The sequence below is a fragment of the Centruroides vittatus genome, unplaced genomic scaffold, assembly GCF_030686945.1.
Source record: "Centruroides vittatus isolate TY-2023 unplaced genomic scaffold, ASM3068694v2 contig_18, whole genome shotgun sequence".
NCBI classification, from domain to species: domain Eukaryota; kingdom Metazoa; phylum Arthropoda; class Arachnida; order Scorpiones; family Buthidae; genus Centruroides; species Centruroides vittatus.
This window is the reverse complement of record NW_027121101.1, coordinates 2,563,877-2,577,763: the sequence shown is the minus strand read 5'-3', so window position 1 is coordinate 2,577,763 and position 13,887 is coordinate 2,563,877. Positions and strand designations below refer to the sequence as shown.

The 13,887-nt window shown below is 28.6% G+C and overlaps 1 long non-coding RNA gene across 1 annotated transcript; it reads left to right on the top strand.

The window, feature by feature from the left end:
- Nucleotides 1–4,256: 4,256 nt before the first annotated feature.
- Nucleotides 4,257–8,811, top strand: LOC136969697 (uncharacterized). Its single transcript, XR_010879855.1, has 5 exons — nt 4,257–4,453; nt 6,765–6,973; nt 7,304–7,466; nt 8,285–8,560; nt 8,650–8,811. It is a non-coding gene; the product is annotated as an uncharacterized lncRNA (long non-coding RNA).
- Nucleotides 8,812–13,887: the final 5,076 nt, after the last annotated feature.

The following is a 13,887-nucleotide window of genomic DNA, read 5'->3' as shown; positions in this document are numbered from 1 at the left end:
AGGCGACTTTCTCGTCATCGTGCCACTTTCTCTACCTCGTACCTAAAGACTATTCCGTCCAGTTATTTATTTATTTATTTCATTTTAAAATCGCACATAAAAGTGATTCGAACACGGTACCTGTAAAAGGGAGGGATCAATGCACGCGTACGTTTTGATTGCACGATTAACAAATGTTTGATCCCGACACGTATTTACCTCGCTCGACACTTGACACCAATTTGAATCGTGACATTCCAAAGGTTTTTCCTTTTGTATCACAATCATTTCCATTGTTAAGGAATGTATCGTTTTGCCACTGGAAACCATTCTTGATCATGCAATAAATTGACCCTCTCCATGAACAATTGGGTCTCGAGACAAATTAACAAATTTAAAAATGGATATAATTAGAGAAAGTCTCATTCACAATCGACAAAAAAGAAACAGATATTTATAAATTTTCTAAAAACGTCACAGTAAGAAAATAAAATAAAAAGTCGAAAAACTCGCATAGTGTATAAACCAGGAAGACCACCAACACAGAGACATTAAGTAGTGTTGGTGTTGAAGTGCTGTGTCAATACTTGCACAAATAACAATGCCTGTCAACGTCTGTATTCTCAGTGTGAGGTTTTGCTCCAAAGAGGTCGAAGTGGAGCATCCCCAGTTAAATGTAGGTGGAAAAACTTAATTTCATCAAAAAAAAAAAAAAAAAAAAAACTACTAAAGATTACAATCAATTCCTCAAGACCATACACTGACTTCGATGACTTTAAATGATATATATTTTAATTTGTTTAGTTCACTAAATTAGAAAGAAATGGATAGAAATTCAAAATTTAATTTAATTTTTTCCCCTTCCATTTATTTTTAACATTTAGATTATTTTTATTAATTATAATTAAATCAAATTTTTTGTTTGAAACTTGAATAAGACAATTCTTCGTTAGATTATTTTGATATTTTACTATATTAATTCGTATTTCAGATGCAAATCGCATTTAAAGTCGAAAATATGCGAAAATTTAACGTTTAATCCAAATTATCACCTTATTTTCCCCTAAAAATCCTTTATTTAAGAGCAGGAACCTTCGAAGTAACACTGTATTTGAGATTCAATCGTTGGAGAGATTATAGATTATTTTTAAGACAATTTTTTAAGCTTTAAATGAAATAATAATTAAGAAAAAAAATACCAATTTTAGATTTAAACACTTCCTCTTATCAGGAATATTTTAATAAAATCTTTATTATTTTAACAATTAAAAAACGTGCTCGATATGCAAAAACGGGAAGTACTTAGCCCTATAAATTATTAATAACACGGAAAAGTAAATTAAATATTTATAATTTTTAATCGTTTTGATAAAAATTACCGTTTTAAAAAGGTTAAAAAATTAAATACTTATCGATTTTCTATTTTTAGTTCTTCTCGAATTGAATAAGTTGATTGGGCGTTTACTTAAATGCTTAAAAGTCCAAAGATCTGGAGCAAACGTTCCCTTAAGGGATACTTTTAAAGAAAATTTATGTTCTTGATCCCTTAATAAGTAAAAAAATTATAAACTTGACACATCAATGTTGCTTTTCATCGCTTTTTTTTCTTATTAATTATACATTCGTATCGAGGAAAGTAATAAAAACCAAGACCTGGATAGGTTCAAATGATAAAAAAAATATATGCAAAATAGAAACAGTAGAACAATGAATATCCAAATAAAAATATTTTAATTATATAGAAATGAATTCTTCTTTAATTTCTTCAAATTTTGAAAAGTATTAATTTCTTATTTTTCGTAAAATAGGAGGAAAGTATCGAGGTTACAGATGCTTCTGTTTTCCTTATAAGTAATAGGGATAATATAGATAAAGTTCAAATTCATGTTCAAAAGTCTACAAACCTATTTACATAAGGAAAACAACGGCATTTCTGTGTTATTGATAAACTTTCTTTCTGATAAAATGAGAAAAATCTCAGCATCTTCCATATAAATACTTCTGTTTTACTCTGTAGAATCTAACATAATATTTATAAGATAATGTGGACCTTATATTATACATTTGGCCACATCATATATAGCTTATAAGCATTATATAAATTTAATATAATTTATTACATTAGGTTTACGTGGTATTTATAGATAAATTTATGTATAAGCTACTTAAATTCTGTCAGTGTTTCTTCGAATGATGTCAATGTTTTGCTTTAAAATTTAGATTTATTGTTAAATATTTTATATTATATTCTTAAATATTTAAATAGACGGATTAGAATTGACATTTCTAAAAATTCTCCTGCCAGTCGTCGTGTTAAATCTATAAAATGCTAATTAAAAACGAACGTTTTCTTTTAAATTTTAACACGTGTTCTGTTTTAAACTTAAACCTAAACCCAAACCCAATATATAATTTATGTATAATAACAGTTATAACTTAAGAAATATGATATAAAAGTCTATAGTTTATAACTTGAACCCGTTGAAACAATTAAAGCAATTGAACTGTTCAAAATACATCGGGAACCGGGTACGAATTCCGAATCAGTTCCTCAGTGATTTGACTTGCCCCGAGCTCTCTTCCTCATCATTCAGCCGTTCTATTATAAATCTGGCCAAACCCATCGTGGGCTTTCAAAAAAAGGCCCTCTTACTTTCTGCCCCACAAGCACTAGGAGGGCCTTTTTTTGCAAGCCCAGGGATCTTAAATTTAGTCTCATGCTCGCAATGCAAGCACTAAGAATAAACTTGTAAAAATATTTATAAAAATTGAATTATATTAACTTCATTAGAATTATAGGATATTATTACAGTATTATTAAACCTTCGTTAAAATTAAATGATACTTTGGAGTATAGATTTTGTATGAATATGGTTTTTATACAGATTTATCTGAATGAAGTCAATTTATGTATACATAAACCGTAACACACTGTATTTTTACTGTAATTACTGTATTAATGAAGATTTAGTTTATAGCGATATTCAGTAAAACAAGTTATGTATTGTGTATGAAGATATCATGCACCGTGGCACGTCACACTAAAATGATTTTAATCCGAATGGCTCCCAGTTAGATCATCTCCGAAACTTTTTTGAGCGGGATTTCTTTTTTTCTCTTATGGTAATCGAGTGTTGCTAATGATAAAGAATCTCATATCTATGGTAGGAATCGGATCATTATCCGGCAATACACAATTATCTACGTATCATACCGAATGCATTACTATTAATAAAGCGATCAGCCATACAAAGCGATCAATCAGGAGAAAACCTTGACAAACGTCCATTATGGATGTCAACGGGGGATGGCAAATTGGATTGTCAAATCGTGGTAGACTAGCCACCGTTTTGGCGGAAAGGTTAATCTGCTTTCAATAGCTCTTTTCAGATGTACTCGGACCTCCCGCTACCGTAAATTGTGGTATTGTCAACCTTCCCCCAGACTACTTAGCATTGTTCGTCCACAATGTCACCGTCATAGTTCCCGCCTTCTATTCATCCCTCGGCCTATTTAATAGCACGCCCACAACATGCAAAACACTAACATCTGTGACACTTCACGTTCCGAGTTCTATGTGAACCGGTTTCCTTAACTTATTATTTCTATAGATGTACCCGAACGAAAAAAAAAGGAGATTTTTAATAAAACACCATCCCGCTGCTCGGGGTCTTATCGTAATGTCTCTTTCCCACGACAGATGGCGTGACTCAATTCACAGTTCCGAAATTATAATTTCCTTCGCCACTCGAAAAATTCTGCATAAATTTCTTACCTTTACAAACATTTCTCTTAAAAACATTAAAAATCCATTAATGTTATAATTAAAAATGCATCATTTCAAATTAATTTAAATTCCGTGTTTTAAAAATTAATATAAGTGTTGCCAACTGACGCATTTTTTCCCGTAATTTAAACGTTGTAGATTCCATTGTATTCTGGTTTATAACGGAGAAAATAATAAAAATAAAGGAAAAAATTAAAAAATCCGCAACGCCTACGACGACGCTATAACAAAATTAAGTTTTTAAGTTCATAAATAATTCAGCTCCACCCTAAAAATTACTGACATTATCCATAAGATCGCGTACATTAATGATATATTTCGGTCTAGCACGCATTGGTATAAATCTCTGAAGAATATCTGGTTTAAAATTCGAAGTTCCCGTGACACAATAGGGATTCGGGAGTGTTATGAACATAATTATTAAGTTCTTTATTATAATTCTCTTTAGTTACGCTGACATCATTCGCGAAGAGCTTCTCGTTTATCAGTTATTAAGAAGAAAATCTGTGAAATAATATCGATTTGCCATCTGTATCGATATTATTACGCCATTTGAGTGATGTGAAACTAAATTTGAACGATTTGTCATCCGTTACAATAGCTATACAAGAATATACACTGTATACTCTATTGCATATACTTTAAATTCATGTTGAAACGATTCTACAGAATTAAATTGAAACGAAGGTATGTATTTATTTATACACGTACAAAATTCTTTTTTTTATGTCTAAAATAATTTTTATACCACGTTTAAATCAATTAATTACTAGTTATGTGCTGAACTGTACAGTGTATACAGCACGCTTATATGGTAGGCCTATATGTACAACTTTACAGTACGTGGTAAAAGTATATGTATTTCTATATCTCTATAAATAATCGGTAAATAATTATTAAATATATAGATATATATTATCTATATAAGAGTATTAATGCAAGTATTCGATGCATATGCATCAATAGCGTAACGATGATCCCCGCAGTTCCGCAGCACAGATGAGTCATTGCAAAGAAAACCCGTAGAGATTAGAAGTAAAATTTGTAAAATTACTCGAGAAAACTTTGAGTTTCCTCCCCAGACATCGCTGATGTAATTTATGCACTTTTGAAAATTATTTCTCTGTAGGCTACTGATAGGTTAGAATTATTTGTGCCTAGATATAACTATAAAAAGCAGTTACGTGATCAGGAAGGGACCTCTTAACTTTATAAATAAATTAAGAAGAAAATCAAATAAGTACAGGGAAAAGATTTAAATGTGACAAATACACTTATACACACGTGTTTACAATATGTAAGAGTTTACTCTTCAGTCCACAGCGCTTTCGGTTACATTCATAGTGGTACAGTGGGTACAGCTTTGGAAGTTTTAATTGGCCCCCTCTAATAACTTATAGTTTCTGGTTACGCTACTGATAAAAAGTAACTGTTATGTATGGGTTAGTAGTTACTGAATTTTACAATTTACTCAGGTTTATGCATTTTATCCTTTATAATAACAGATAAGATTGAATGAATTTGAAAGCAGTTTTGTACAAATGTAAATGTTGGATCCGAAGAATCTGTATTTAAATATTATAATACTTTTATTCTTCTTCCAATAAAACAGTTTAGAATTATAAATTAAAATTTGCTTAGTCTGTAGATAGTATTTTATTATGTAAAGAATTTTTCTATACATATCGGGTGAATTAATTTTTAATATATGTCGTAGTGTAATAAATTAATATGTTATAAGTAAATATAGTCATTCATTCATTGTTTGTGTATGTGTTAAAAACAATCAAACGCATAAAGAATGAAGTCATATAAAGTACCCGTCACAGAATTTTATATATATTTGATCATTTTTATTGTATTCAATAAAATTTTCCTTATACCATTTAAAAATAAAAGATTATATTGTACTGTACATATAAAACATTTAGGAAAATGGCGATAAATATTTATTATTCCCTCTCAAACTTCTCCAGCTAGGAGGGTTGGAGAAAGACTTAATATATATACTAATACGTTGTGTATGCAAGACGTATTTATATATGCGAGATGGAGTGGCACCTCGAATATATAAACACTACCTCGAGGAGGATCCTTTTGAATTAGAGGAAGCCCATGAATAAATAAATAGGTCTACGTTGCGCGTGCATGACAATTTCCACCTTACCACGATCACGATTAGGCTATCGCTCAATATCGTGTACTGATAATAAACTTTTAAATATCAAAATTGTTTTAATTATAAATGTATTGCTTTTTCAGCACTTCGTATCCTAATTTTTAAGTTATCAGCTGGCTTGTACCGGTTCAGCGAGTCATGTTTTGTGAAATACTACCTTATATTTGGCACAATTGCAATGAATTAAAAGCGAAACTTCTTTAAAATTTCTTATATAAAATTCGGCATCGAATAGTTTAAATTATATTTTATCTTACTTATTTTAAAATTTAACACGTTATACTAAAGCAGGGCTCTATTGGCTCCCTTTTCTGTAGAACTCTGACCATTTGAGAGAATCCGTACAATTTTTTAACCATTAATAGAAATGTTAATAACCGAAGCTGTCAGCTTAATATCATTACACCCGCTTATTAAGTATATATATTTTTTGATAATTGAGAGTTTAAGTCTCTGTATCTAGAAAATGATTATAGGTATAGGATCAAATATTAATGAGGAGGATTCCTCTTTGTCGTGTTTACTTTCTGTAGCCAAGCCAACGACCCTACTGGACTCAAGTGTAGTATGACGGCCAGAAAGGTGAAGGACCTTTTCCAATATGATAATAAATTTCAAGAACAGTAGGGAGACTCGTTTGACACGGTTATGAAAAGATAAAAATATATATTTTTTTGTCAATATCATTTTTTTTAACGCTTAAACTCCCGACAAAATTCTTAAGTCAGAGTTATAGATTTAGGAATTTCTATTAAATTTTATATTTTATTATCAGTATTATAATTCGGTAAGAATTGATGATAAATGTTTTACTTTAAGATATAAAAGACGAATGGCATCGTTCGCTGACATATCGATCTCGATAATCCATGCATATCGAATTTAATTCAAGTTCAGAATCATTATTAATTCACCATAAAGGCAAAGTAAATGTCTAATGTAGTATATGCCATGCTACTAACATCGACATACAATATCGATAGCGTGACATCAGGCCAGTAACCTCGAAAGAAAACACAGAAAATGGGGTGAAAATCATTTATTTACTTTTTTGACAATGACCTTTTCTTAGAATAATTTCTAGATCGAATTTTATTCGGTATTAAAATAAAACTCAAAACGGAAATTAAATAAGCCACGTTTATATTTAATTAACACTTTGATTACTTAAGAAAAACTATCGATTGCTAAAAAAGAAAAAAATAATAAGATGGGGGGGAGGAAATGGAACAAGATAAAAATTTTAAATATTTAAATTGTCAAATCTGATTTAATAACCAATCAAATTTTAAATAATTTAACAGGAAAGTACCTTATATATCGACCAATTAAATGCTGTAATGTATTTGATATTTTAGTTATCTTCTGTGACGTAATCTCCTATATAAGCGCATGCTCTATCGAGAATAATTTTTCGACATGTGCACATTCGAGTGAGAACTCGAACATTAAAGGACAGAAAATTGAAAGAGAAATAATTATCTTTATCTGTAAACGGATATATTGGCCTAAGATTGAAAAGTAAGTATCTAATATAAATTAATATAATTTTATAGTTTAAGTATAAATCCAGAATTTATCGTCCATAAAATTTCTGAGTTAATTTCCTTATTAAATTAATAAAAATTTAGTAAATGACCCGTTATCTGAATTCAGTTAACGTAAACTCACAGTTGATTATATCACATTATAAGCTTTTAATGTAATTAATATTAAATTTATTACGAAGAATATGCGTAAATAACATTACTGAAAGAATAGAATTTTAAAATAAATAATAGAATTTTAATTTTCTTCAATGGTTTTCGCGTGAAACAATTAGAATCACCGCTTAACTTCGTAACTCTGTATTTAAATATTGTTTTAGATGCGATAAAATTAAATTATTTACGCGAATTTTTATAAAACTAATTAATTTATTTACTTATAAATAGCGAACTTTTATAAATTTATACAATTTCATTATAAAAATGGTAGATTTTATGACTTGCTACAGTAATGTAATTATTTAACTGATGGAATGTACGGCATTTCTAGTTCGATTACAGTAGGCCGAACGGCATATCAATTGATTTCATGACAAATCTGTAGAAGTAGAAATAAAATCGTGCAGTTTTACAGCTCCGAATATTTAGTGTTTAGGTTGGCGGAAAAGGTACACACCCGAAAAAATTAGAGCCGGCTAAAAATCGATAAAAATGAATGGGTGGAGGCTTCACTGCCAGACAACGACCTCGATCGATATTTTCAGTAGTTACTTTGCATTTTAAGTTTCTTTTTTTTAAATATTATTATTAAATTTTAGTTTTTGAAAACCTTTTTTTTCGGCTTTTTAACAGAAAATATGAATAGTCAAGAATCGATAGAAGCGTCATCTCAAGATGGTAGCACGGAAGAAAATGGAGAAATCAAATGTTTAAATGGTAACGGCAAAGATTGCCCAATCCAAAATGGCGACGATATGGAATATTTCAAAACTGGAAGAAGGCATTTTCCTCAATGCAACGAAAGTCACGTATTTGAATACATTTTTGCCGAAACTCAAACGCAGAGGGGGGCTTGGCTGCTGACGGTTCCGAAACGCCTCAAACAGAAAAAACATTTCAAGCAGCACAGTTGAGTTGTTTTACAACCACCATATTTATACATCGAAATGACTTTTTTTAAATCTGTATTTCCTTTATATTCCTCTTGTCTTTTTCAGATATGTCTCAACTTCCCATCTGATCCGTCTGTGATAAAACCAAGAACCGAAATTCCGTCCATGCGAATCTGGAATGTTCATAAAAATTTTAGTTATTATACACATATCGTCATTATGGATATTTATTTTCTAAATTTACTGTGTTTATCTTTATTTTTTCGTGAAAAATATTTCTATTTAACAGCAATTTTTAAAAGAGAAAAATATTTAAAAGATTTTTAATGCTATTTTTTTTCTCTCTCTCTCTTTTTTTAAATAATACATTAAAGCACACTTTATATCTATTATTTAATACATCAAAAATTAATTTAAAAGTATTCGATACCTCATAAATCTATTGATTTTACAATAGATGAATATGAGAAACGTGTAAAATTGATCAAGTGAACCTCTCAACTGGTATTGAAGATACCGAATGAGACGAAAAACCTTACAAATTTCATAAAAACATCCAGACATACCTTACATTTTAATTAAAGTTCCTCATACATAACATTCACAGTTTTGATTAGAATAATATTTTGGATACCACACACATCATGAAGCAATATCACATTTACAACACTCAAATTTGTTTTCCAGTTGATCCTATATAATGTATTCCTTACTTCTCAATAAAAGAATCTTCCATTTGATTTGCTGTCCACTCTCCAATAAATCTTATAAATAATTTTGGTAATTAAGTTAGTGTCTCATCAAGAAAAACAGAGCTTTAATTGTACAATACTAAATAACATTAGAATTAATTATTATATATGTATCTAATAACGTTATAATTAATTTACAATTCCTATCAATAATGTCAGACTGATTATTGTTCCCTTATAGAATCAATGTTAACAGGAAAATTACATAAGAGATTCGTTTCTTTCGTGTAATTCACGTTCATAAATGTAAATTTAATTATTAAAAAAGAAAAAATATATATTGTGTAAGTATTAATATATGTGTAAAACAGACCTTGCTCTGTTAATGTATTTTATTTTGCATTAAAATATATCAGAATATTCTCTCTATTTATAAACATTAAAAATGAAATATACATTGTTTTTTCATGATCCAAAATTAAATTTTAAAAAGTCTCCGAAGGAAATTGAATAGAAAATTATTCAGAATATTTAATTAACCTTACCGAAATAGGAAACAAATTATCCTAAAATAACAATTATGAATAATAAGATTTTTACCTGTGTATTTTCTGAGTCAACGTGCACAACTGATCGTTATAAAAAGTAGGTTAAGGAGCCACAAACATCAATCAATGTTTAAATATTCTTATCACTTCCTAGAATCGTAACTAGAATTCTAGATATGAATCCATTTCATTTGAATATTTTATATAATTTTAATGAGAATTTTATAATTAGGTTACTGTCAGAAAAGCAGAAGAAACAAAAATTTTAACGTCTTTTCTACAGTAACTGCATCCTCCCTACTTATCATATGGAAGATTGAATGATGATGATGATATTGGAAATCGTTCCCTCGCCGACTTTTCATTAGATTACAATGATTGATTTTATTGTAAATGAGGATTTGAAGCGTTTAAATGCTCATTTTTATTCATTTATATGATAAAAAAAGGGAAGTTTAATAGCCTATTTGATTAAAATATTGATTTTTCTATCTAATGTTACGTATAGCTTTTATTTCTTATAGGAGGAGGAGTCCAAAAGAAAAAGCTATAAATCAAACTAAATCGTAAATTAAAGAGGAGAAAAAAATCTTCTAACATAATAGAAACCTGTCAGAGGCGGTCATGCACTTTTGTATTAATATAATTTTTTCTTTTTTTTTTAAGTGTTTAATTATTAAGATGCAGTCTTAACGGGCGAATAATAAAAATTTATTTTTCTTTTAAAATATTTTAAATTGAAATTTTATTTTAGTTTTTCTATTGATTAATGTATTTAAACTTAAAAAATTAAATTTTCGGGGTCGAAGATTCGCTTAAATTTGATTTTTTCATAGTGTCGCCATCTACCGAGAATAATTTTATACAAATTGTATCTCGTTTCTAATGGTCTTTAAAGTTATCAGGAATATGTAACTTTTTTTAAAAAAAATTTCAATAATTAATGTCACCGTGTCGTTAATTCAATTGATCAAATAGCATTTAAGATAATTAATCTATCTTGTTATCTTTCGTGTCGGTTTTTGTCGGTAGGCTGAAACAATTCAAAAGTTATGAATGGAGCGATTGTGAAATTTTTTTTTCTAGGCTTCCTTAATTGAATTGTCCTCCATACCGTATCAAATATATAAATTACCTTTATTCCTTCATAAGGAAGCTTAAGATTATTACGACATTTATACAGAAAATGCGTTATATTATCTCTAGCGCGAATAAAAAATAAGTACAGTACAGTACAGTAGGCTCTTCTTATAAAGTTCAGTGAAGAATCTCCACTATTAAATAGCGCTCCGACTATTAAAATTGGTTCAAAGGAAAACTTTGAATTCGTGTAAAGTAGAAAAATCATTTTGTCTTATATAAAATACAACGTAGAATCGGGCTAGATGAACTATCTGTCAAGATTGACGTATGGCTTAAGAAAATTACATATTCAAATGTATAAATTTGCCACGAGGTATACAATTTATTATTTAAATGCCTTGGGTTAAATATATACAGGTTTACCGGTTTTTCAACTCTACTGAATGAATTAAATTAAAGAGGAAAGAAGAAAAAAAAAAAAATGTCTTAACTAAGCTTCTGAATGTAGAACACCAATTTTTAAAGATATTGAACGGTGCTTGAGGTACGTTTGCATGTTTTAAGGTAATTTCTTAAGTAACTACTAATTTAAAACTTTAGCTAATTTATTTTTAGTACTGTATAAAGTATGAGATAAGCCAATTTTTAATTAAAACTAGACGATTTTTAAAGTTTAAATTCATAAATAAAAATTCAAAAATATTCTTTATATCCTGAAAATCTAATTAGTAGCGTGTCCAGACAGAAAATAATAACGAGTTTAAAATTCAAATTCGTTTACAGCGTAAAAATATTTTCTAATCACTGATTTATACAATGTTTTATGATAAATTTGATAATATTGATGTCTGAAAGAATAAAATTTGCATGAAGAATGGGAAAAAATGTGATACAAATTCAGCCATAGTTTCCTGCCAATGTTTTGTCTTTCGTTATTATTGTTGGCTTAGTGATCGATTTTAAATTTGTAATGGATAAACATCCTACAGTATTCAGGAGGGGGATGCCAATTCTACGAAAGAAAAATGAATCTATCAAATGTAGATAAGGCAACGGATATTGTAAGTTTTTAACGAAGAACAAACTTTCAATTATTGATCGAGAAAGATGAACGATTTAATGTTTCATACGAATAACACTAAATTCAATTTCTATGATAAAGAAAAATAGATATAACATATCTATTTTACACATTTATATTCACATATTGTCACGGGCCTATTGATGTGTTAAGTTACTGAAATGATTCACAGATCGTCCAAATAGACAAATAAATAATTTATGTTTACATATTGATATTAAATTATAAATTTCTAAGTTTCCTGATTAAATATTGTTCGAACAACACAGTACTAATATAATTTAGTGTACTGAAAATCTATTCTTTGCAAGTATTAAACTATGCAATGGCTTCGAATAGTCTATCAGTAATCTATCTTTTAACAAAATACTAAAAATAATATTAATATAATAAAATATTCATCTTATATTTAACACATGAGATGTTTCTTTCGATAATAAACTAGTAGTTTCATCTCGTATCTGATGATAAATGATGCTAATGATAATTGGACTTTGTTCGATAGCCTATATCAAATATATATTGTATACTGATATTTTGAATTGGTAAGTCGATATCGAAAACTAAACTATGTAGAGATATAGCATGATATTAATGAAATGGATATTAAAACAATAGTCTGCGTATTTAATATGAAATCTTCTTTTCTTCATTTAGGCCTATATATCATATGAAATATTCATTTAAAAAGTTAAAATAGATAAAACAGAAAAATTTTTCAGCTAATTAACATTTTTCGATATCATTCAACATAAAAAAAAGTACTCAATTGATTCATACTTTAATCTAGTTTCGATCGAAATCAATAACGCCGCCATCAAACGCAAAATGTGTTAAAATGCCATTATAAATCCAAATGAGAAAAATTATCTTAATTCTACTCTTCGACTTTATCATTTTTCTAACATGTTTCTCAATGCAATATATTTGAGTAATGTTAGTTTTACAAGACTGAAACAGGATGTGAGTATCAAATACAATATACAAGATAAGGCACAGTAAATTCCTCCAAAGCAACATAAAAAGAAAAAAAATCCACGAAAGAAACTAGCGTACACGTAAAAAATAGAGTTCAACATATTCTATAATCATATAAATCATCTTCTTATCTACAATTCAAAAATGTATAATTTTAATGTTGCGTAAGATCATGTACGAAGTTAATCATGCGTAAGCTTTTGATCCTCCAATTAACAATGAAGCAAAGAAAGAAGAAAGTGCTATCTTGCACCACAATGAATGCTAATTATCTTTGTCTTGTCATCCTAAACGTTTTTTAATCTGTTTTTATACAACATATAGCGATTGTTGCAAGCTCTGGCTTAGTAGAGGATATTTGATCTAGGCTCCACAGTGCCGTAGGAGACGACCATATATAGATTAACGCGGCAACAGTAAACAGAGAATGTTAGTCGATACGAGCTTGTTTATTACACCAGTTCACGATTTATCCGTCTCATTGCATTTTATACAGCTTCATGCATAATGTTCTTCTTTGTGTTTCGTGCCGCTATATGAAATTCGGTTTTCGATTGCGCTATTTCAATGTTTGTTGAAAGCATATAATTCAATTATAATGCATAAATAATATTCTTAATAATTTTTTAAAAGTAATTAAATTATTTATAAATAAATATTTTGCAATTTAATATTTAATCATTTTTATAAAATATTAATATAGTTATGATATAATTTTCAATATTGAACCGATTTAAACAAACATAATCAAAGAAGCGCGTCTTAAATTAATATTGAATATCGATTAATTTATCGAAATTTGTTACTTTTATCTTAAAAAATCCAAAAATAAAAAAAATCTTTAAAAAAATGTATAATATATATATATATATATATATATAAACATCGGCTCATTCTTGTATCTTCGCCATCTAGCGACTAATATTTAAATTAAATTTTCATTACGGATTAATGAACATGA